Source organism: Panulirus ornatus, chromosome 9 (genome assembly GCF_036320965.1).
Source record: "Panulirus ornatus isolate Po-2019 chromosome 9, ASM3632096v1, whole genome shotgun sequence".
In the NCBI taxonomy this organism is placed as follows: Eukaryota; Metazoa; Arthropoda; class Malacostraca; order Decapoda; family Palinuridae; genus Panulirus; species Panulirus ornatus.
In genome coordinates, this window is record NC_092232.1 from 53,851,044 (window position 1) to 53,877,462 (window position 26,419).

The following is a 26,419-nucleotide window of genomic DNA, read 5'->3' on the forward strand; positions in this document are numbered from 1 at the left end:
GGAGCTGCTGCTTCCCGTACTTTATGTGTGGAGTCTGGCCACACGAGGACCAACCGTTGTAATAAGCTCCTTCACTCCCAGCGAAGCCGTGTGATTCCCTTCCTCCTTCACTTTCCCAGTCGTCCTATAACCTTTCTATCTTCCAGTCAGGTCTGCATGCATCTGAGGGGTTCCTATTAGCTTCATTATTCATCTCCTCTCATAACCTGTTTTCTCTTCACCCGAGTAGGCCATTCTTGAAACATGTTTTATTTGTTTCATTTGGTTTACTGTAAGGCACACACACACACACACACACACACACACACACAGAGCAGCTCCTCTTGCAAGCAAATTCTTTTATCTTAAATTACCAGACAACTTGTATCATTTTTTTCCTTATCTTTTATCTGATCCCTTCAAAGTTGTCTAATGATTATCTCTTCTTACGCATAGATGGCTGGGCAGGAGGTTGTAACGAGACGCCTGCAAGCGTTGTCTCGACTCCGAGAGAGAGAGAGAGAGAGAGAGAGAGAGAGAGAGAGAGAGAGAGAGAGAGAGGTATACCCCATCACCAAGTGTGTACGCCATGCCCCTCCACCTCCACCTCCTCCTCCACCTCCACCTCCACCTCCACCTCCTCCTCCACCTCCACCTCCTCCTCCTCCACCTCCTCCTCCTCCACCTCCTCCTCCACCTCCACCTCCACCTCCTCCTCCTCCACCTCCTCCTCCACCTCCTCCACCTCCACCTCCACCTCCACCTCCACCTCCACCTCCTCCTCCTCCACTTGCTTCGGGTTAAGTAAGACGTTGTTGTTTGTGGCTGCTTGTGTGGAGGGTCGGCGGCTGGTGCGTTGAGTGCAAAAGTTATAATGAATGGCGTCTGGAGACAGCTAGGCCGATTATCAAGTTGGTGACGAGAGTGAGATAACGGGGGACTAATAACATGATGACTCAGGTGGGGGCTCCCCACCACCGGGTTAACTTCCGTGACGCCCTTCCTCCTACTTGGATGCTGCGGCAGGAACTCAACCCCCCAACTGCCCGTTTTCTTCCCTCTTCCCATGTTCCTTTTCCTGGTGCTCTTGGTTGGAGTTATGGCTGGGAACTCAACCTCCAACTGCCCGTTTTCTTTTTTTTTCTTTTTTTTTTCGTCCCACTCCGCATATTTCTTCACCTCTGGACTTTATTGTCATCCGAGGGAGAAGAAATATGACGGTATGGTAATTGGAGGACATCTGTTGTGGCGTGGAGTAGCACGTTCTTCACTCGGGTCCGACCGATGCCTCGGGTCGGCGACTCTTAATTGTGGATGAACAGCTGGGTTGACTGTGGACCGACTGCCGTAACCAGGACTCGACTGGGCGGCTATTGAATGCGTCACGGTCAGGTACGCTAACCGCTACACCATAAGAATATCATTTGATCACCAAATGGCGTCCTAGCTACGTCTCTTCGTTGCATATCAACTGACTGTTATATTTCTCTCTTATGTCTCCCCTGATGATGTGATTATTACACGAAAGTGCACATGGGAATTTATTGTGTTTCATTTTCCCCATGGACTCATATGAATATACTTGATCACGCGCAAAATTGTGATCCTTTCCAATATATATATATATATATATATATATATATATATATATATATATATATATATATATATATATATATGTGTGTGTGTGTGTGTGTGTGTGTTCAGGACTGAGAGTTGTAAACTGCTGAATTACTGAATTACGACATATGGTGCTTGTTTGTTTAGTATGCATCATCACCGGAGAGCTGTGGGAGTAAGTTTACATCAGATCTACGTATAATGGAACTATACGAGCCTCTCTCTCTCTCTCTCTCTCTCTCTCTCTCTCTCTCTCTCTCTCTCTCTCTCTCTCTCTCTCTCTCTGAGGTACACACCTTACTATATCTACAGAGAATTCTCTTTGTTGTTGTACGAGGTTCGTCCTGAATTAAGCAGTCTTGCGTCGAGATGGCTGAGTGTATAGCGAATTAGAACAGTCGTATTGGAAATTTAGGTGTACTGTAGCGCCACATGGAAACTGAGTGTGTGATATCGTGTTGTATACATACATACACGCATGCATACGTCGTCGTGTATGGTGCGTTGGAAAAGAAAAAAAAAGAGCTGAATTACGTTATTGATACCAGTAGAGATTTGATATGAGTTACATTAGTGAAACCGACTAAATTACCAAATGGTATGTGGTGAATCGCCTGGAAATTATACTGCAGGAGGTAAACAAAGGTAAACACATTAGTTTTTATTGGGGGGGAGGCCACACATTCTGTTTGTTAACACTGGAAACTCAGTCTACTGTTTATTCCAGGATAGATATACTTCGCTGTTGACAGTTTGAAAAGATAACTGTTTTAATTCTAGGCTTTATATCATGTACAAACTGCAGCGAGTTATGTATATGACATTGTTACATTACTGAGATGTATAATGATGCTTTGCAACCAGTTGTTCATATTACAAATGCTGAATTGATATAATTTCGGTAGCCTTAATATTTTTCTTTTTTTTTTTTGAAAACTGGGTGAGTTGGTGCACGCGGTACATGTCGTCAGTACTCAGCAGTTTATGTTCATTGAATAATATGAATGACTGGGGAACCTGCGGAGCTTAAGTTCCCAGATCAGAAAGCGATATGTCTTAATGAGCATCGCTTTGAGACACAAGGATATTGTACTGTGGTATATGATGCTTCTCCATGAGAGAGAGAGAGAGAGAGAGAGAGAGAGAGAGAGAGAGAGAGAGAGAGAGAGAGAGAGAGAGAGAGAGCATGTTGTACCAACTCACCATTGTTCCCAGTGTCTTTTACAGTCACCCAGCAAGACAAAAGTCTAAATCATGGCTTGTCAGGCAACTCAGCTTGGTGTTGTGTTGTACCCGGAGCCAGAATTCTTCTTGAGAAAGTCTTTGTCTTCTTTTTTTTTCTTGGGAGTGGGGTGAGGATGGAGTGAGGGAGGGTGGGGGATGAGGTGCAGCAAGTTGTGGAATTACAGGGATTGGTCAGAGCGCGGGAGGAAAACTTAACAGTATCAGGGCAGCTCACGGAGGAAGGAAGACTTCAAGAGCATTTACTATTGGTAGTATTGATAGCCCATTAGGCTACATATTGTCCTCAACTGTAAAGGCTCTTATTCATTATATATATATATATATATATATATATATATATATATATATATATATATATATATATATATATACATATGTATATGTTCAAAGGTGTTCTCTCCATTTCTCTATTAGGGCAATCTCTTTTTCTCTCTCGTTGCCAGCGATTAGCTGGAGGCCATTTGAGGTGGCGGGGTCAATACAGACCTGGAGATTTGTTTTCGGAAGCCAATGGGAATGTTCTACCGCGTCTCCATACCACCATTAGTGTTGATTGTTCTGACTGTTGTACGTCCGCGTAACAATTGCTACGTGTCGACGGAACCGTAGACGAGCGTAGTCGCCAAGTGTCGGCTATGGAAAGATTTGGTTAGACGAGTGTTTGGTTGGTTGTGACGCAACCCTCCAGATAATCTGTATATCAGAGTGTGACCTGGAAGTGTTTCGACCATCCCCAGATAAGCTGTGCTTCAAAGTATGGCCCGGACTTTCGAAGTGAGTTATGGCTCTGCAGAGAAATGGGTCTGAAGGTTTGGGGCTTTTAAAAGGTTGGGTGTGCAGGAAAGGTCACCTGGGTTGACGTAGTGTTGACAGATCCGTGTCCTCTCCCCTGGCCATCTCCCAGCATGACTCTGTCATGATGGAGGCTGTTTTTAGAACATGACTTGTGGCAACGAACGACTGTGTCATAGGACTGAGCTGTTTTGCAACGTAGCCATGTGTTTTTAACGTGCTTGTGCATCCACACTGCTGTGATGTAGCGTGAACGACTTGCTTTAGCAATGGCCTGTATTGTAGCATGGCTATATCTGTGCGCAACCCTGTACATCGAAGTCAGAGTGCTGGAAATAACCGTAGGAGGGAGTTCGAAGACGTCGCCCCCAGAAAGAAACACATTTGGAGAGGTTTGACTTTGGGAAGCCAGTTTAAGTGTGTCCTGACACCTCACAGATCCCAAGGCCCAAGCTAGGTGGTTTTGGTCTTAAAAATCCTCTAAAAACCGGTTGAAGTAAAGGATAGCAAAGAAGTGGCTTTTTCTTTCGCGCTACCCTCAACTTCCATTTTCTTTCTTACGCCTCAATCACCTTGCCATGTCTTCCAAACAACTCCCACTAGACATCCACAGATTAGGCTGTGCTACAACAGAGCAATGCTGTAACATAGACAAGCTTATATATTTTGCCATGTTACATCTCATCCTTCATGGTATGTTACTCATTCTCATCTACTGCTGTGCGACACAACAGCCATACCCCGACTTAGCCTTTCCATGACGTAGTCACACTGTGATGTGGCCACATTCGAAGACTGTCATGCCGAGCCACAGCCTCGGTGTGGAACAGACCAGCTGCCGACGCTGTACTGTCCCAGTTCACCACCTCTGTCAAAGGCCCTTAAGTGGAAGGCATGCTTCCAGAACCACACCGTCTGGAAAGCCACGATATACTTCTGCCATCAGGCCTTGCGGGACACAATGGAACTACAGGTTCCGTGCTTGATCAAGCTACACGAATCAACGGTTTCTCTGACCATATCTTCACCCATGCCAACACGGAGAACACTGTGCGTGTCTACGCTCTTTGTCTGTCGCTTACAGAGCTACAGTAGCAACTGCCTCCACGAACCGTTAATACTCGGTGCAATCAACACTAATGGTGGTAGGGAGGCGCAGTAGACCATTCCCATTGGCTTCCGAAAACAAATCTCCAGGTCTGTATTGAACCCGCCACCTCAAATGGCTTCCAGCTAATCACTGTCGACTGAAGTGAAAAACACGTCGGTCCGATAGAGACATGGGTATCAGCGCTTTCCTCAATCTTTCAAGCGTTTCATCTTATATATATATATATATATATATATATATATATATATATATATATATATATATATATATATATATATATATATATATATATACACACACACACACACACACGCCAGCATCCTTCTGTTCGAGGTCACACCATAAGTGAAAAGTCACCTTTGGCGAGGCTGTATCATCGGGAGTACAATCTCGTTAAAGAACCTCTCACTCCAAAAGGAGTCTACATATCCCTGCTGTTGGAAGTAGCGCAGCCTTATGAAAACGATCCTGGGTAACACCAAGACTCTTTCATATGAATACATAGATCCTGGGAGGATTAGAATTTAGACTATATATACCATTCACTCTCCTCTCTTCCTACTCGCAGACATGCCTTACATGATAAAAACTTCTCATTAATTATAGTAGCTTTCCTCCCATACCTTCATATCCTTAGGACCTTCCACAAGGCATCCCTTTCTACCCTATTACATTCTTTCTTCATACAGATCTTTCTGTTTGCCTTAAGTATTTCTCACACCCTTTTCTAAAAGCAAGTCTCATAAGAGCATTTCATTTTCCATCTTGGGTTATTCATCAGTGTATTGCCAGTTTCTCATTCTGATTCGAACCTGCTCTCTCATCTTGAAGAAAATTGCTACTTCCGAATGAACCTGGACCTCTGATTAAGCGTATTATGTACACAGAGAGTCAGGTCTGTCCTGAGAGAAGGGCTTATATTGTTCCATTATACGTAGTTCTGATGTTAGCTCACTCCCACGGCTCTATGACGATACATGCTAAAACAAACAAGCCTAATTCACCAGTTTACTACTCTCAATCTTGGAAACTCTCTCTCTCTCTCTCTCTCTCTCTCTCTCTCTCTCTCTGGTGGTGCTCGAGGGATTCAATTATATTCTCATTTTCATAATCTGGTTCTCGGGGTTTTCGTGATGTGGGCCGCGCGTAGGTGTCATTTCCTCCGGCAAATTGTATCTTAGACGGGAATTGATTCAATATGGAGACGATCGTGTGTGTCAAGATTATTGTATAGACTCTTAGTCTACCATTTCCATCTGTCTGTAATCAAAGCATCTCGTGAATGAGTGAACGCTGACTGAAATTGATTACGAAATTAGTATGAATCCGACAGTCAATCAACTTTTCCCTTTAATTCAAATAGATAATTGTTTTATTCTTGAATGCTTCATAGATTTTGTATCAACAGTTGACGTTACGTATCTACGTGATCTCTCTCTCTCTCTCTCTCTCTCTCTCTCTCTCTCTCTCTCTCTCTCTCTCTCTCTCTCTCTCTCTCTCTACTGTCAGTGTCTCTCGTACGTAATCTAATTATAGGGAGTATAATTAGACTTTAGTGTAATTGTTGACAAAACTCATTAGCTCATTGATGACATATGCTAATTTTCCCAAAGTTGTGATTGGATGCGAAACGGGCATAATTAACTGTACGAGAAATAGATTATGGTAATTTAGCAGTGACTAAAGCTTTGGCGTTGAAACAATTCAGTGGCTTTCAAGATACATGTCGCCTCATTATCAACAGATCCGTTGTTAAACCGAGGGAGTAATTAATGTCACATGTTTTAATGAGGTACTTCAGGGACGAGCAATACAGATAATTACAGACTAAAGGGCAGAATTATCAGGCAACACATGAGTGGATCTGTGAAGAGGGTAATGTTAGTATCATGAATACCAAGGGCCACATATGTAGGGAGAAGGTATGTGTTCAGAGAATTATCCATAACACGTGTGGCAGGTGTTAAGAAGTGTCGTCAGTTGGTGTCTTTAGCTTGACGATGATGGCCAAAGAGGAAGAGAAAAAGAACGTAGAAATTAATCAGGTTACTCCACAGGTTCTTGTACGCCTGACTCTTCTAAGGTAGAGAGGTTTTATGAGGAGAGAGAGAGAGAGAGACGAAAGGAAGACGAGAATTGCACAGCTTAGATGTTCGAGGAGAGGCAGAAATGCCATAACGGTCAGTCCTCGAATGGCCGGTTCCTACATAGAAACTTTGGGAAGCAGCAGCAGCCAGATGCGTGCTTTCGGTCCAGGCCTTGGTCGCAGAAACACATGCAGACATCTGACAAGGGCAGTAATCGAAATGATTCCTGTAGGATAGAAAGACTAGGAACAACCGAAGGAAGGGAGACAGGAGTTTTAGAGAGCAGTTGACTAATGCCACACTCTTTGAAATACTTTAGAGATGTCGAGAATCGTAACAACTCATCAAATTCCCTGAGAGAGGACGACCAGAGGTGAGTCACACAGGACAGATCACCAGCAGACCTAAATAGCACTGAGAATTCTATACTGGTGATCAGAAAGAAAGAGGAATGGGATTCTAAATGTTTGAGAAAATGAGCTAAGGAGATTTTTCGAAGACTTTGGGAATAGCTGAAGTTAAGAGCAAAGAGGCGACAGTTTAATGGGTTAGAACGGTCTCTCTCGATAGGGATGAGGTGCACCAAGTCATGCTTCCAAGAGGAAGGGATGAAAAAAGCTACTTTTCTAAGACGGAGGCGAAGTAAACGAGCAAGCCTAGGAGGAGCAGGCATACACATCCCTTGTGGACTCTAGTAACGTATGCCACATGGGCATTATACTTTGCCCACCTCCAGCTGATATAGCATTTGCAAAACCCTGAGCGAAGAGACTATAGGTTCCGTGGAAGGAGATGGAGATCAGAGGATCACATGCAGAATCAACCAAATTTGGATCATAAGGTAGCAGAAAAAGGGCAGCTTCATCAGTTGGAGACTTATCTATAGTTAGATAAGGTCGGAAGAGAAGGGGAAAGGTTGGGTTACAGACTTCACTAAATTGCCTCTGAATAAAATAATTTTTTTTTTTTTTACTAGAGGTCCACTCAGCACACTTTCTGTTCACGTAGGTGTGGTTTACTTTTCGTAACACAGTTTTGCAGTGATTCCCGAACAGAAATGAAAAAAAAAGCAGAGTGTTGTTCAGGGGAGAGGGAAGAGCTTCATCCCTCGATACGTTCTGTCTATAAGATCTTTTAGAGAAGAATGAACAAGAATTATGAATTTTGTGGCCACTTAGATCTCTTGATTTTAACGACCTGTTAAGTGTTTGCGTGAGGAAATTTTGAAATTCAAATGAGACGGGAGTAGCCCAAGGAATTTGAACAGTTGAAATATATGTAACATTTAACGTATGATATATATATATATATATATATATATATATATATATATATATATATATATATATATATATATATATATATATATATATATTTTTTTTTTTTTTTTTTTTGCTTTGTCGCTGTCTCCCGCGTTTGCGAGGTAGCGCAAGGAAACAGACGAAAGAAATGGCCCAACCCACCCCCATACACAATGTATATACATACACGTCCACACACGCAAATATACATACCCATACATCTCAATGTACACATATATATACACACACAGACACATACATATATACCCATGCACGCAATTCACACTGTCTGCCTTTATTCATTTCCATCGCCACTTCGCCACACATGGAATACCATCCCCCTCCCCCTCATGTGTGCGAGGTAGCACTAGGAAAAGACAACAAAGGCCCCATTCATTCACACTCAGTCTCTAGCTGTCATGCAATAATGCCCGAAACCACAGCTCCCTTTCCACATCCAGGCCCCACAAAACTTTCCATGGTTTACCCCTGACGCTTCACATGCCCTGGTTCAATTCATTGACAGCACGTCGACCCCGGTACACCACGTCGTTCCAATTCACTCTATTCCTTGCACGCCTTTCACCCTCCTGTATGTTCAGGCCCCGATCGCTCAAAATCATTTTCACTCCATCTATACCTGTCAAAGTACAAGAATGTGTAAATGTAAATGGATAGCACAATCAGGATTTATATATGTAATGTGTATAATTTTGGCCTGCCTTTGACAAGGCTATGTCGTCATCACTGGATAAAAAGGAGTATAGGCACGTCAAGCACCTCCGCACTCCAAAGGAGTATATATACATACACTTCCCTGCTCCTGAGTGGAGTGCAGCCAGATAGCAGCAGTAGCCCATACAGAGAGCCTCTGTTTCACCACCATCCAGCGCTGCAACTCACAAACGCTCTCGACTTCGGAGGTTTCACAATCGGCGATGCTCGTCTGTTCTTCCTTTTATCATCTCTCTCTGTTAATGGCAGACGTTCAGATACCCTTGCTTGACTCGTATGCGCCCGATACATTCGGAGGACCTGTTAGCTCTTCTGAGACCAGGAAGTACTCGTCGTCCTCCGGTAAGTCACTGTGTTGGTAGACATCGAAATCCAGCACCAGGATCGGTGTAGTGATAGAATATGGAACGTCATCTGGTTCACGAGAGGAGAAGCGATGGTAGGAAGCCAAAACTTCCAGCGTTTTCCAGAAGATGGAGCTTGAGCTGGATAAGTGTATCAGCTTCTGTGAGAAGACTACCACAGGGAAGGCTACCACAGGGGAGGCTATCACAGGGGAGGCTACCACAGGGGAGGCTACCACAGGGGAGGCTGCCACAGGGATGGCTACCACAATAATCTTATCCACCGCTCCACCACTTAAACCTACATCTGGCCAAAGTATTCGCCTTCTGAACGTGTCATCGCGATGGTATGGGACAGAAGTGGTCGCTGACCGTGTTCTGTAAGGTATACTTTAGTTTACAACAGACTGCATTATCCCGTCAGATCTCCGCTATCAATACCAGCCAATTTAATCATTAGTAAAATAGGCCTATTTAGGACCAAATGCGAAATTCAGTTTACATTATGAGTAAACTTAATCTTGAATAAATCGCATTACTGTCATTAAAAAAAACAAACAAACAGATAATACTAGCTTTGTATGTATTTTTAATTATTTGTACCCAGTCCCTCATCAGCGATCAGAAAGATTACAGACCTAATCCATCAGATGTCAAATAAAATAGATTTGATTTTGCGTTGCTCCCAACATATATTGGAAATTATTAGGACCAAGAAAAATTGTTTAATGACCAAAGAAAATCCGTAACCATGATTGAGCTCGGGCGACTATATATATATATATATATATATATATATATATATATTCATGAACTCTTTATAGATTATATATCGAAATGGAAAACATATCCAAACGTTTCCATATTGAGTTGATTCAGTGAATGTAATCAGATTGGTAATTTCCAAACGAGTTACATTTGGTCTTCACCAGGTATGAATTTTGATGGACGTTCTCATTTCGGGTCATGCCTTCTGAGCGTATGTGATTTACTGAACATCCTACATATGAGGGAGATGCATGATGACGTAACTATGCGACAGTCATGTATATTTAAATGCATTACCAACCAGTATATATGACGTGAATACAGCACAAATATTTTCTCTTTTCCACACACACTGCAAAGACACAAACCTTTGCTCAGCGAACTAGCTAGCTGGCTATTCCCCTCCATCATACACACCTGACTTTTAGGCTTGCTGTTGCCTGGTACAGGATCAGTGTACACACAGCCGATGGCCCCAGTAGGCAGGCAGCGGACGGAGTGGGTTGGCGCGCACCGCCCCTCTCTTTAGCAGCATATACAAAGTAGCATTCGTCCTCACACTTCACGAAACGGGATGTGAGGATGTTCCTCCTCACCAGGTCTTGTGAGGGGAGGGTGAAGGAGCGTCTGATGCTCTGACGCTCTACGTGGCGACGAAAAACTTTGAAGCGAAAAAGATATTTTGTTCTTGTTGGGATTTGACAGATGCCGATGTTAGCTGGCGAGTCTACTGTGATATCCAGGTTCATCTTAAGGGCGGTCGTGCTAAAGGATGTACACAGTTTCCCATAGGGTCTTTGTCAGACCCCAATGGGCAGATACGTATCATATAAACTATATAAATTTTCATATAAATTGTTCCGTTGCTTATTAGATAAGCCAACAATAAGGCTACAGTAGATTTGCCGACTAAATGAAACTCATTGGATACAGTCTGATACTTTCAGGCCAGTTGAGATGAGAGAGATAACCAATTTAACTCACATCTTCAGTTTGATGTCACTAAAGCAACAGTGAGGTAGAGAGTGCCTCATAGCCAAGATGGAGAAGGTTTTAAACATCCAATAACTCCCACATGTGCTGGAACTTGTAATCTAAGAATTCTTCCAGGCCACAGCAAACTGGAAATTACTCTCCTGTATATTCTTGTAATCTAAGAATTCTTCCAGGACACAGCAAACTGGAAATTACTTTCCTGTATATTCTTGTAATCTAAGAATTGTTCCAGGCCACAGCAAACTGGAAATTACTTTCCTGTATATTCTTGTAATCTAAGAATTCTTCCAGGCCATAGCAAACAACTGGAAATTACTCTCCTGTATATTCCTTGTAATCTAAGAATTCTTCCAGGCCACAGCAAACTGGAAATTACTCTCCTGTATATTCCTTGTAATCTAAGAATTCTTCCAGGCCACAGCAAACTGGAAATTACTCTCCTGTATATTCCTTGTAATCTAAGAATTCTTCCAGGCCACAGCAAACTGGAAATTACTCTCCTGTATATTCCTTGTAATCTAAGAATTCTTCCAGGCCACAGCAAACTGGAAATTACTCTCCTGTATATTCCTTGTAATCTAAGAATTCTTCCAGGCCACAGCAAACTGGAAATTACTCTCCTGTATATTCTTGTAATCTAAGAATTCTTCCAGGCCACAGCAAACTGGAAATTACTCTCCTGTATATTCCTTGTAATCTAAGAATTCTTCCAGGCCACAGCAAACTGGAAATTACTCTCCTGTATATTCCTTGTAATCTAAGAATTCTTCCAGGCCACAGCAAACTGGAAATTACTCTCCTGTATATTCCTTGTAATCTAAGAATTCTTCCAGGCCACAGCAAACTGGAAATTACTTTCCTGTATATTCCTTGTAATCTAAGAATTCTTCCAGGCCACAGCAAACTGGAAATTACTCTCCTGTATATTCCTTGTAATCTAAGAATTCTTCCAGGCCACAGCAAACTGGAAATTACTCTCCTGTATATTCCTTGTAATCTAAGAATTCTTCCAGGCCACAGCAAACTGGAAATTACTCTCCTGTATATTCCTTGTAATCTAAGAATTCTTCCAGGCCACAGCAAACTGGAAATTACTCTCCTGTATATTCCTTGTAATCTAAGAATTCTTCCAGGCCACAGCAAACTGGAAATTACTCTCCTGTATATTCCTTGTAATCTAAGAATTCTTCCAGGCCACAGCAAACTGGAAATTACTCTCCTGTATATTCTTGTAATCTAAGAATTCTTCCAGGCCACAGCAAACTGGAAATTACTCTCCTGTATATTCCTTGTAATCTAAGAATTCTTCCAGGCCACAGCAAACTGGAAATTACTCTCCTGTATATTCCTTGTAATCTAAGAATTCTTCCAGGCCACAGCAAACTGGAAATTACTCTCCTGTATATTCTTGTAATCTAAGAATTCTTCCAGGCCACAGCAAACTGGAAATTACTCTCCTGTATATTCCTTGTAATCTAAGAATTCTTCCAGGCCACAGCAAACTGGAAATTACTCTCCTGTATATTCCTTGTAATCTAAGAATTCTTCCAGGCCACAGCAAACTGGAAATTACTCTCCTGTATATTCCTTGTAATCTAAGAATTCTTCCAGGCCACAGCAAACTGGAAATTACTCTCCTGTATATTCCTTGTAATCTAAGAATTCTTCCAGGCCACAGCAAACTGGAAATTACTCTCCTGTATATTCCTTGTAATCTAAGAATTCTTCCAGGCCACAGCAAACTGGAAATTACTCTCCTGTATATTCCTTGTAATCTAAGAATTCTTCCAGGCCACAGCAAACTGGAAATTACTCTCCTGTATATTCCTTGTAATCTAAGAATTCTTCCAGGCCACAGCAAACTGGAAATTACTCTCCTGTATATTCTTGTAATCTAAGAATTCTTCCAGGCCACAGCAAACTGGAAATTACTCTCCTGTATATTCCTTGTAATCTAAGAATTCTTCCAGGCCACAGCAAACTGGAAATTACTTTCCTGTATATTCTTGTAATCTAAGAATTCTTCCAGGCCACAGCAAACTGGAAATTACTCTCCTGTATATTCCTTGTAATCTAAGAATTCTTCCAGGCCACAGCAAACTGGAAATTACTCTCCTGTATATTCCTTGTAATCTAAGAATTCTTCCAGGCCACAGCAAACTGGAAATTACTCTCCTGTATATTCCTTGTAATCTAAGAATTCTTCCAGGCCACAGCAAACTGGAAATTACTTTCCTGTATATTCCTTGTAATCTAAGAATTCTTCCAGGCCACAGCAAACTGGAAATTACTCTCCTGTATATTCCTTGTAATCTAAGAATTCTTCCAGGCCACAGCAAACTGGAAATTACTTTCCTGTATATTCCTTGTAATCTAAGAATTCTTCCAGGCCACAGCAAACTGGAAATTACTCTCCTGTATATTCCTTGTAATCTAAGAATTCTTCCAGGCCACAGCAAACTGGAAATTACTCTCCTGTATATTCCTTGTAATCTAAGAATTCTTCCAGGCCACAGCAAACTGGAAATTACTCTCCTGTATATTCCTTGTAATCTAAGAATTCTTCCAGGCCACAGCAAACTGGAAATTACTCTCCTGTATATTCCTTGTAATCTAAGAATTCTTCCAGGCCACAGCAAACTGGAAATTACTTTCCTGTATATTCCTTGTAATCTAAGAATTCTTCCAGGCCACAGCAAACTGGAAATTACTCTCCTGTATATTCCTTGTAATCTAAGAATTCTTCCAGGCCACAGCAAACTGGAAATTACTCTCCTGTATATTCCTTGTAATCTAAGAATTCTTCCAGGCCACAGCAAACTGGAAATTACTTTCCTGTATATTCTTGTAATCTAAGAATTCTTCCAGGCCACAGCAAACTGGAAATTACTCTCCTGTATATTCCTTGTAATCTAAGAATTCTTCCAGGCCACAGCAAACTGGAAATTACTCTCCTGTATATTCCTTGTAATCTAAGAATTCTTCCAGGCCACAGCAAACTGGAAATTACTCTCCTGTATATTCCTTGTAATCTAAGAATTCTTCCAGGCCACAGCAAACTGGAAATTACTCTCCTGTATATTCCTTGTAATCTAAGAATTCTTCCAGGCCACAGCAAACTGGAAATTACTCTCCTGTATATTCCTTGTAATCTAAGAATTCTTCCAGGCCACAGCAAACTGGAAATTACTTTCCTGTATATTCTTGTAATCTAAGAATTCTTCCAGGCCACAGCAAACTGGAAATTACTCTCCTGTATATTCCTTGTAATCTAAGAATTCTTCCAGGCCACAGCAAACTGGAAATTACTTTCCTGTATATTCCTTGTAATCTAAGAATTCTTCCAGGCCACAGCAAACTGGAAATTACTCTCCTGTATATTCTTGTAATCTAAGAATTCTTCCAGGCCACAGCAAACTGGAAATTACTCTCCTGTATATTCCTTGTAATCTAAGAATTCTTCCAGGCCACAGCAAACTGGAAATTACTCTCCTGTATATTCCTTGTAATCTAAGAATTCTTCCAGGCCACAGCAAACTGGAAATTACTCTCCTGTATATTCCTTGTAATCTAAGAATTCTTCCAGGCCACAGCAAACTGGAAATTACTCTCCTGTATATTCCTTGTAATCTAAGAATTCTTCCAGGCCACAGCAAACTGGAAATTACTCTCCTGTATATTCCTTGTAATCTAAGAATTCTTCCAGGCCACAGCAAACTGGAAATTACTCTCCTGTATATTCCTTGTAATCTAAGAATTCTTCCAGGCCACAGCAAACTGGAAATTACTCTCCTGTATATTCCTTGTAATCTAAGAATTCTTCCAGGCCACAGCAAACTGGAAATTACTCTCCTGTATATTCCTTGTAATCTAAGAATTCTTCCAGGCCACAGCAAACTGGAAATTACTTTCCTGTATATTCCTTGTAATCTAAGAATTCTTCCAGGCCACAGCAAACTGGAAATTACTCTCCTGTATATTCCTTGTAATCTAAGAATTCTTCCAGGCCACAGCAAACTGGAAATTACTCTCCTGTATATTCCTTGTAATCTAAGAATTCTTCCAGGCCACAGCAAACTGGAAATTACTCTCCTGTATATTCCTTGTAATCTAAGAATTCTTCCAGGCCACAGCAAACTGGAAATTACTTTCCTGTATATTCTTGTAATCTAAGAATTCTTCCAGGCCACAGCAAACTGGAAATTACTCTCCTGTATATTCTTGTAATCTAAGAATTCTTCCAGGCCACAGCAAACTGGAAATTACTTTCCTGTATATTCCTTGTAATCTAAGAATTCTTCCAGGCCACAGCAAACTGGAAATTACTCTCCTGTATATTCCTTGTAATCTAAGAATTCTTCCAGGCCACAGCAAACTGGAAATTACTCTCCTGTATATTCCTTGTAATCTAAGAATTCTTCCAGGCCACAGCAAACTGGAAATTACTCTCCTGTATATTCCTTGTAATCTAAGAATTCTTCCAGGCCACAGCAAACTGGAAATTACTCTCCTGTATATTCCTTGTAATCTAAGAATTCTTCCAGGCCACAGCAAACTGGAAATTACTTTCCTGTATATTCCTTGTAATCTAAGAATTCTTCCAGGCCACAGCAAACTGGAAATTACTCTCCTGTATATTCCTTGTAATCTAAGAATTCTTCCAGGCCACAGCAAACTGGAAATTACTCTCCTGTATATTCCTTGTAATCTAAGAATTCTTCCAGGCCACAGCAAACTGGAAATTACTCTCCTGTATATTCCTTGTAATCTAAGAATTCTTCCAGGCCACAGCAAACTGGAAATTACTCTCCTGTATATTCCTTGTAATCTAAGAATTCTTCCAGGCCACAGCAAACTGGAAATTACTTTCCTGTATATTCCTTGTAATCTAAGAATTCTTCCAGGCCACAGCAAACTGGAAATTACTCTCCTGTATATTCCTTGTAATCTAAGAATTCTTCCAGGCCACAGCAAACTGGAAATTACTCTCCTGTATATTCCTTGTAATCTAAGAATTCTTCCAGGCCACAGCAAACTGGAAATTACTCTCCTGTATATTCCTTGTAATCTAAGAATTCTTCCAGGCCACAGCAAACTGGAAATTACTCTCCTGTATATTCCTTGTAATCTAAGAATTCTTCCAGGCCACAGCAAACTGGAAATTACTCTCCTGTATATTCCTTGTAATCTAAGAATTCTTCCAGGCCACAGCAAACTGGAAATTACTCTCCTGTATATTCTTGTAATCTAAGAATTCTTCCAGGCCACAGCAAACTGGAAATTACTCTCCTGTATATTCCTTGTAATCTAAGAATTCTTCCAGGCCACAGCAAACTGGAAATTACTCTCCTGTATATTCCTTGTAATCTAAGAATTCTTCCAGGCCACAGCAAACTGGAAATTACTTTCCTGTATATTCTTGTAATCTAAGAATTCTTCCAGGCCACAGCAAACTGGAAATTACTCTCCTGTATATTCCTTGTAATCTAAGAATTCTTCCAGGCCACAGCAAACTGGAAATTACTCTCCTGTATATTCCTTGTAATCTAAGAATTCTTCCAGGCCACAGCAAACTGGAAATTACTCTCCTGTATATTCCTTGTAATCTAAGAATTCTTCCAGGCCACAGCAAACTGGAAATTACTCTCCTGTATATTCCTTGTAATCTAAGAATTCTTCCAGGCCACAGCAAACTGGAAATTACTCTCCTGTATATTCCTTGTAATCTAAGAATTCTTCCAGGCCACAGCAAACTGGAAATTACTCTCCTGTATATTCCTTGTAATCTAAGAATTCTTCCAGGCCACAGCAAACTGGAAATTACTCTCCTGTATATTCCTTGTAATCTAAGAATTCTTCCAGGCCACAGCAAACTGGAAATTACTCTCCTGTATATTCCTTGTAATCTAAGAATTCTTCCAGGCCACAGCAAACTGGAAATTACTCTCCTGTATATTCCTTGTAATCTAAGAATTCTTCCAGGCCACAGCAAACTGGAAATTACTCTCCTGTATATTCCTTGTAATCTAAGAATTCTTCCAGGCCACAGCAAACTGGAAATTACTCTCCTGTATATTCCTTGTAATCTAAGAATTCTTCCAGGCCACAGCAAACTGGAAATTACTCTCCTGTATATTCCTTGTAATCTAAGAATTCTTCCAGGCCACAGCAAACTGGAAATTACTCTCCTGTATATTCCTTGTAATCTAAGAATTCTTCCAGGCCACAGCAAACTGGAAATTACTCTCCTGTATATTCCTTGTAATCTAAGAATTCTTCCAGGCCACAGCAAACTGGAAATTACTTTCCTGTATATTCCTTGTAATCTAAGAATTCTTCCAGGCCACAGCAAACTGGAAATTACTCTCCTGTATATTCTTGTAATCTAAGAATTCTTCCAGGCCACAGCAAACTGGAAATTACTCTCCTGTATATTCCTTGTAATCTAAGAATTCTTCCAGGCCACAGCAAACTGGAAATTACTTTCCTGTATATTCTTGTAATCTAAGAATTCTTCCAGGCCACAGCAAACTGGAAATTACTTTCCTGTATATTCTTGTAATCTAAGAATTCTTCCAGGCCACAGCAAACTGGAAATTACTCTCCTGTATATTCCTTGTAATCTAAGAATTCTTCCAGGCCACAGCAAACTGGAAATTACTCTCCTGTATATTCCTTGTAATCTAAGAATTCTTCCAGGCCACAGCAAACTGGAAATTACTCTCCTGTATATTCCTTGTAATCTAAGAATTCTTCCAGGCCACAGCAAACTGGAAATTACTCTCCTGTATATTCCTTGTAATCTAAGAATTCTTCCAGGCCACAGCAAACTGGAAATTACTCTCCTGTATATTCCTTGTAATCTAAGAATTCTTCCAGGCCACAGCAAACTGGAAATTACTTTCCTGTATATTCTTGTAATCTAAGAATTCTTCCAGGCCACAGCAAACTGGAAATTACTCTCCTGTATATTCCTTGTAATCTAAGAATTCTTCCAGGCCACAGCAAACTGGAAATTACTCTCCTGTATATTCCTTGTAATCTAAGAATTCTTCCAGGCCACAGCAAACTGGAAATTACTTTCCTGTATATTCCTTGTAATCTAAGAATTCTTCCAGGCCACAGCAAACTGGAAATTACTCTCCTGTATATTCCTTGTAATCTAAGAATTCTTCCAGGCCACAGCAAACTGGAAATTACTCTCCTGTATATTCTTGTAATCTAAGAATTCTTCCAGGCCACAGCAAACTGGAAATTACTTTCCTGTATATTCTTGTAATCTAAGAATTCTTCCAGGCCACAGCAAACTGGAAATTACTCTCCTGTATATTCCTTGTAATCTAAGAATTCTTCCAGGCCACAGCAAACTGGAAATTACTTTCCTGTATATTCTTGTAATCTAAGAATTCTTCCAGGCCACAGCAAACTGGAAATTACTCTCCTGTATATTCCTTGTAATCTAAGAATTCTTCCAGGCCACAGCAAACTGGAAATTACTCTCCTGTATATTCTTGTAATCTAAGAATTCTTCCAGGCCACAGCAAACTGGAAATTACTCTCCTGTATATTCCTTGTAATCTAAGAATTCTTCCAGGCCACAGCAAACTGGAAATTACTCTCCTGTATATTCCTTGTAATCTAAGAATTCTTCCAGGCCACAGCAAACTGGAAATTACTCTCCTGTATATTCCTTGTAATCTAAGAATTCTTCCAGGCCACAGCAAACTGGAAATTACTCTCCTGTATATTCCTTGTAATCTAAGAATTCTTCCAGGCCACAGCAAACTGGAAATTACTTTCCTGTATATTCCTTGTAATCTAAGAATTCTTCCAGGCCACAGCAAACTGGAAATTACTCTCCTGTATATTCTTGTAATCTAAGAATTCTTCCAGGCCACAGCAAACTGGAAATTACTCTCCTGTATATTCCTTGTAATCTAAGAATTCTTCCAGGCCACAGCAAACTGGAAATTACTCTCCTGTATATTCCTTGTAATCTAAGAATTCTTCCAGGCCACAGCAAACTGGAAATTACTTTCCTGTATATTCTTGTAATCTAAGAATTCTTCCAGGCCACAGCAAACTGGAAATTACTTTCCTGTATATTCCTTGTAATCTAAGAATTCTTCCAGGCCACAGCAAACTGGAAATTACTTTCCTGTATATTCTTGTAATCTAAGAATTCTTCCAGGCCACAGCAAACTGGAAATTACTCTCCTGTATATTCCTTGTAATCTAAGAATTCTTCCAGGCCACAGCAAACTGGAAATTACTTTCCTGTATATTCTTGTAATCTAAGAATTCTTCCAGGCCACAGCAAACTGGAAATTACTTTCCTGTATATTCCTTGTAATCTAAGAATTCTTCCAGGCCACAGCAAACTGGAAATTACTCTCCTGTATATTCCTTGTAATCTAAGAATTCTTCCAGGCCACAGCAAACTGGAAATTACTTTCCTGTATATTCTTGTAATCTAAGAATTCTTCCAGGCCACAGCAAACTGGAAATTACTTTCCTGTATATTCTTGTAATCTAAGAATTCTTCCAGGCCACAGCAAACTGGAAATTACTCTCCTGTATATTCCTTGTAATCTAAGAATTCTTCCAGGCCACAGCAAACTGGAAATTACTTTCCTGTATATTCTTGTAATCTAAGAATTCTTCCAGGCCACAGCAAACTGGAAATTACTTTCCTGTATATTCCTTGTAATCTAAGAATTCTTCCAGGCCACAGCAAACTGGAAATTACTTTCCTGTATATTCCTTGTAATCTAAGAATTCTTCCAGGCCACAGCAAACTGGAAATTACTTTCCTGTATATTCTTGTAATCTAAGAATTCTTCCAGGCCACAGCAAACTGGAAATTACTCTCCTGTATATTCCTTGTAATCTAAGAATTCTTCCAGGCCACAGCAAACTGGAAATTACTCTCCTGTATATTCCTTGTAATCTAAGAATTCTTCCAGGCCACAGCAAACTGGAAATTACTCTCCTGTATATTCTTGTAATCTAAGAATTCTTCCAGGCCACAGCAAACTGGAAATTACTCTCCTGTATATTCCTTGTAATCTAAGAATTCTTCCAGGCCACAGCAAACTGGAAATTACTCTCCTGTATATTCCTTGTAATCTAAGAATTCTTCCAGGCCACAGCAAACTGGAAATTACTCTCCTGTATATTCCTTGTAATCTAAGAATTCTTCCAGGCCACAGCAAACTGGAAATTACTCTCCTGTATATTCCTTGTAATCTAAGAATTCTTCCAGGCCACAGCAAACTGGAAATTACTCTCCTGTATATTCCTTGTAATCTAAGAATTCTTCCAGGCCACAGCAAACTGGAAATTACTCTCCTGTATATTCCTTGTAATCTAAGAATTCTTCCAGGCCACAGCAAACTGGAAATTACTCTCCTGTATATTCCTTGTAATCTAAGAATTCTTCCAGGCCACAGCAAACTGGAAATTACTCTCCTGTATATTCTTGTAATCTAAGAATTCATCGGTGCTGTCTGAAGATATTGAGAGTAACAAGAGTGTTCATATCAATTCTACATCACTTATCGACACTGACACGTTATCAGTGTGATTTCTATGATTTCAGGATAAGAGTGGGTTGGTGTAGGCTGCTCCACGTGTGGTGGGTGGGTGTAGGCTGCTCCACGTGTGGTGGGTGGGTGTAGGCTGCTCCACGTGTGTTGAGTGGGTGTAGGCTGCTCCACATGTGGTGGGTGGGTGTATGCTGCTCCACGTGTGTTGGGTGGGTGTAGGCTGCTCCACGTGTGGTGGGTGGGTGTGGGCTGCTCCACGTGTGGTGGGTGGGTGTATGCTGCCCCACGTGTGGTGGGTGGGTGTAGAGTGTCCCAGGTATAGTGTCAGTGTTGTTTTCAATAGACGTGGTAAGATCTCATGGGACATAGAGCATTATGTTTCTTATTAAAACAATTAAAAGAATTGAAACTGAGAGTTTCTTTATTACACGAAAGTACACTTGGGAACTTATCGTGTTTCATTTTCCCCGTGGACTCATAGGATATATATATATATATATATATATATATATATATATATATATATATATATATATATATATATATATATATATATATAAAGAAAGCAAGTATGAATTATGTACATGTGTATATATGTATATACATGTGCATGTCGGTGGGTTGGGCCATTCTTTTCGTATGTTTCATTGCGCTACATAGCTAACGCGGGAGACGGCGACAAAGTATAATGATAACAAAAGAATATATATATATATATCATTTGATTACATGTTCGTTCGTATTGATTAATCCTTTTGAAAGCTAATGCTTTACAATCGACATTAGTTTTGCAGCCAAATATAATGTGTTTTAGAAAGCTTTCATCGGAATCAAACTCTTTCAGCTGACAACACTTTGTCATAAAACTACAGAGCGGTTGTAGAGGTGACGTTGCTTTGCATGTTACACAGACCTTCTGTGTTGTGTTGTGTTGTGTTGTGTGTGTGTGTGTGTGTGTATGTGTTGTGTGTGTGTGTATGTGTGTGTGTTGTGTGTGTGTGTATGTGTGTGTCTGTGTGTATGTGTGTGTGTTGTGTGTGTGTGTATGTGTGTGTGTGTGTATGTGTGTGTGTTGTGTGTGTGTGTGTGTTGTGTGTGTGTGTATGTGTGTGTGTGTGTGTGTGTATGTGTGTGTGTGTGTGTGTGTGTGTTACCTGGAAAAGGAAGTCTTCTTAGTGTAAAGGAAGCTGAACTTACACGTTGCTTTTGTTTACCCTGTCCATGCGCCCCAGCCAGCAACAGGGCAAGTTAATTGCCATTCACAGTCAGACCTGCCTCACCTTTTTCCCCACTCCAGAGCAAGAAGCATCTGCGCATTTTTCCAGTGGGTATTCTCCACTAGAAGTCACTTGGGAAAAAACTTCCCTTAATGAACGTTGCTGAATTAGCCAGCTGTTAAGAGGAAGAGGAAAAAAAAAAAAAACAAGGAAAACACGCAGAAGAAAATAAAGAAAACGGCAGTCGGATTTTCTTTCTTCACCAGAAGCAATTAACCTAATCACCAAACTGCGACTGGGAAAAATGGTATTGCATGTGTTGCATTGATGAAGGTGGCGTGAACCCCTCGCCCATGGGTGAGGTCTGGGGCCAGAGAGAGAGAGAGAGAGAGAGAGAGAGAGAGAGAGAGAGAGAGAGAGAGAGAGAGAGAGAGAGAGCTTGACCCTCGCGTTGTGACCACAGCAGCTGTGAGTGGATGATGATGGCTGGTGATGTCTAGCATGACGGGAGACGTGGATGACGTGAATGTATCAGTTGATGAGCGACGAGAACGCGTTCCTAGTTGTGAATTATAGAAAACGGGGGGAGGGGCGGGGTGGTGTGTCGTCTTTGCGAGACGCCGGTGGTGGGCGTGCGAGGTCCTCCGCCCGCGCCCGCGGGGCAGTGGCGGGCGTCACGAGGACGAGGTTAGCAGATGGGCATGCCTCCCGCTCAAGGACCAGCTCAACGTGCCTGGAGTATGACGTCTTCTACCGCTCAAGGACCAGCTCAACGTGCCTGGAGTATGACGTCTTCTACCGCTCAAGGACCAGCTCAACGTGCCTGGAGTATGACGTTCTCTCCCGCTCAAGGACCAGCTCAGCGTGCCTGGAGTATGACGTCTTCTACCGCTCAAGGACCAGCTCAACGTGCCTGGAGTATGACGTCTTCTACCGCTCAAGGACCAGCTCAACGTGCCTGGAGTATGACGTTCTTTCCCGCTCAAGGACCAGCTCAACGTGCCTGGAGTATGACGTCTTCTACCGCTCAAGGACCAGCTCAACGTGCCTGGAGTATGACATCTACCGCTCAAGGACCAGCTTCCCTCCCTGCCTGACTTAGTCGAGGGGAAGACCCAGCCATTCCACCGAACTTAACGTTAACATCCACATCCCTTCTGTTTATATTTGGCTTCAACTGTTGGCTATTGATGTGTCGGGCGTTCATCAGCCACCGTGTGTGTGTGTGTGTGCGTGTGTGTGTGTGTGTGTGTGTCACTACGTCATAGCGGGTAACAATGGCTGACCAGCTGGGAGGAGCCTTACATGGCTCAGGTCCCTCTGTAATCCCGTCAGTCACGTTGCGTTGCTCAGTTCTTTGGGTCACTCCAGGGATGACTTACTGACAGTCCGGGTTGTGTATTGGGATGCACGCGATCCGGGTTGTCTTCTAGGCCTCCTCCACACCCTACACACCACAAATTCCATTTTCTTTGTGTGTGTATATATATATATATATATATATATATATATATATATATATATATATATATATATATATATATATATACGCCCATACACGCACATATACATACACATACACGGACATATACGTATCTACACATGTACATATTCATAGTGGCTTGCCTGCATGTATTCCCGGTCAATATGTATACGTGTATCATGTTCATTTTCTTGAGATAGATTACAGTTAATCTTTAGATTCGCCAATCAGGATAATTTCAGCCCTCGGTGATTAATCTGCACGAAGGCCATGAGAAAGCTGATGCACAGTGGAAGAACGGACGAAGATTTTTGGAAAGATGGAAATATAAGAAGATATCGCCATAAAGACTAGTTTACCAACAACGTTCAATAGACTTTGATCATTATATGCATGGCTATACTACACTGTGGTATGCAGAATTATATATGTTAGTCTGGCAGTGGCTTCTGTAAGGGATGTCATTCTTAGAGGGTGGAATGAAAGAATATATATATATATATATATATATATATATATATATATATATATATATATATACTTATATTAGTTTGAGTCAGTTACCCATTTTATCGACCAACCCATAGGGGTGGATGAACAGCTGGGTTGACTGTGGACCGACTGCCGCAACCAGGATTCGAACCCATGCGCTCGACCCTGGGTGGGGGCCCGTGAATGCGTCATGGTCAGGAACGCTAACGGCTACACCACGGGAGTCCATACATAAGAAATGGTCATAATGTTTGCAGTGTTTTGTTGGTGACTCATTCCCATGTTCTACACCCCTCTCTGCAAAGAGTTCTTCCTATTCTCAGTATTGAATCCTTTATCTTGAATTTTTTGTTCCGTTTGTTCTCAGAAGAACATTGCCTTGTGTTTGAACAAGATCTTGTTGATGTATACCAATGTATTTTTCAAGACCTTTGTCAAGTCACTACGATCTCTACGCTTCTAAGGAGGAAAGAGATTCCAATTCTCTCTTTTTTTTTAGCCTCTTTTAGCACGGTAGATTTCTTAAGAGATATAAGTAGCTTTGCAGCTCTTCTTTGTATTCGCTCTAGTTCGTCCTGCTTGTGTCACTGGGGCACAAGAGTTGGACAGCATATCCAAGATGACGTCATACTGATGCATTGAAGACTCGGGATCATTTGCATAGTGTTATGTGGTGAGCGGCACCCAGGCTTCAGTCGTCGGTCCACTGTGTTTTATGTGCTTCAAATTGTTGCCGATATCAGTGAGTTGATTTCACCGAGGTATTGCCGGACTGGAAGAATGGCGAGATAAAAAAGGAATTGAAATTCAACCTTCGCAAATAGAAAAAGTTATGCACTTTTGGAGACGACATTGAATAACTGAAGAAAATGAACAGATTTTACCTTTACTAAAACTGTAGTGAATGAATATCTCGTGGATTATGTGTAATATATAAGCTTAAACTTGCTAGAACTTGCGGCAATGAAGGATTCAAGGAAAAGGAATGTCAAATGCATTATTTTATTTTTTCCTTTCCCTATAGTCTTGTTAATGTGTTCATTCTATACGCTATCTACGTATAACTTTTCACCAGCGGATTTAAAGAGTGGGCAGTGTTGAGGGGAGCAGGAAACGCGACGAGGCAAAGTCGGGGGACACTGGAGAGAGAATAAAAAAGAAAAACGCGAAAATAATGAATATTCAAAGAGAAACATCGATTTGGTCGCGCTTCCCTGTGGATACGTATTTTCACTTCAGACAACGAGGAACGTCTGGGAAGGCAACACCTCGACAGACGGGTTAACTCCACCTGGTTGACACGGGAAATCTATAGCAAGTGCCGTGAAAAGCCATCGCGGGTCAAGCTGCTGCATAATGTGATGGGATTAAGCAAATCAGAACGACAAAGGACGTGCACCAAGACACAAAGACATCGGTCGAGGGTGATAGAAATGACGAGTGAGAGAGAGAGAGAGAGAGAGAGAGAGAGAGAGAGAGAGAGAGAGAGAGAGAGAGAGAGAGAGAGAGACTTGTTTCCTGAACGTGTGTGGCGTAAGACCTTTGAACACGAAGATACGACCCTTGAGCACGACGGCACGACCCTTGAGCACGAAGGTGCGACCCTTGAGCACGACGGTGCGACGTATGAAGGCGTAACCTTACACGACTCTTTCGGGTTACGTCAAAGACCAGATCCTCATATCCAAAGGGTCGTACCGTCGTGCTCAGTGCTCACAATGTCGTACTCAAGGCCGTACCGTCCGTGCTCAGTGTGTGCTCAGGTGATTAATATATTTGAGGACATCTGCTGGTAGCGACCTGGACACTGTCTGCTGAGAATTCTCCATTGGCGTTCATCCTGTTCCATTTTCTATATACCCTCTTGGGAGCTGCCTAGTTTGTGTTTGTATATAGTTATTGATCAAGCATCACTCACTGTAGTCAGTGACTCTGGTTAGCATAGCGGAAACACCTCCTCTCCTCACACGGCTCAGTGATCCCCCTGGTGAATATACGACCCCCCCTCTCTGAATACCTGATTGTAAGTGTCTAATTAATGCTGCAAGTGTTGTCAGTAGGGATGGACGTGTATATATATATATATATATATATATATATATATATATATATATATATATATATATATATATATAGGATAGGGGAGAAAGAATACTTCCCACATATTCCCTGCGTGTCGTAGAAGGCGACTAAAAGGGGAGGGAGCGGGGGGGCTGGAAATCCTCCCCTCTCGGTTTTTTTTTCAATTTTCCAAAAGAAGAAACAGAGAAGGGGGCCAGGTGAGGATATTCCCTCAAAGGCCCAGTCCTCTGTTCTTAACGCTATCTCGCTAACGCGGGAAATTGCGAATAGTTTGAAGGAAAAGAAGAAAAAGAAAATATATATATATATATATATATATATATATATATATATATATATATATATATATATATATATATATATATATTCTCAGTGGCTGCTTTGATGCTATTTATCCGGGAGTCATCTATATAAAAGCTTACTAAGTGTGAATGTTACTAAAGGAGATATGTTTCTACGTTTAGTGAGTGTCACATTACCGTGGTTGTTAAAACCATTCCTACGCTATGTTTTATGTAGTTGTGTGGGTCGGTTTGGTCTACATGGGCCTAGAATTTTTCCGTGGAGATCCAAACCTGTGGAGGTGAAGAGGCGATCAGATGTGGTGAGACGTGGAGGG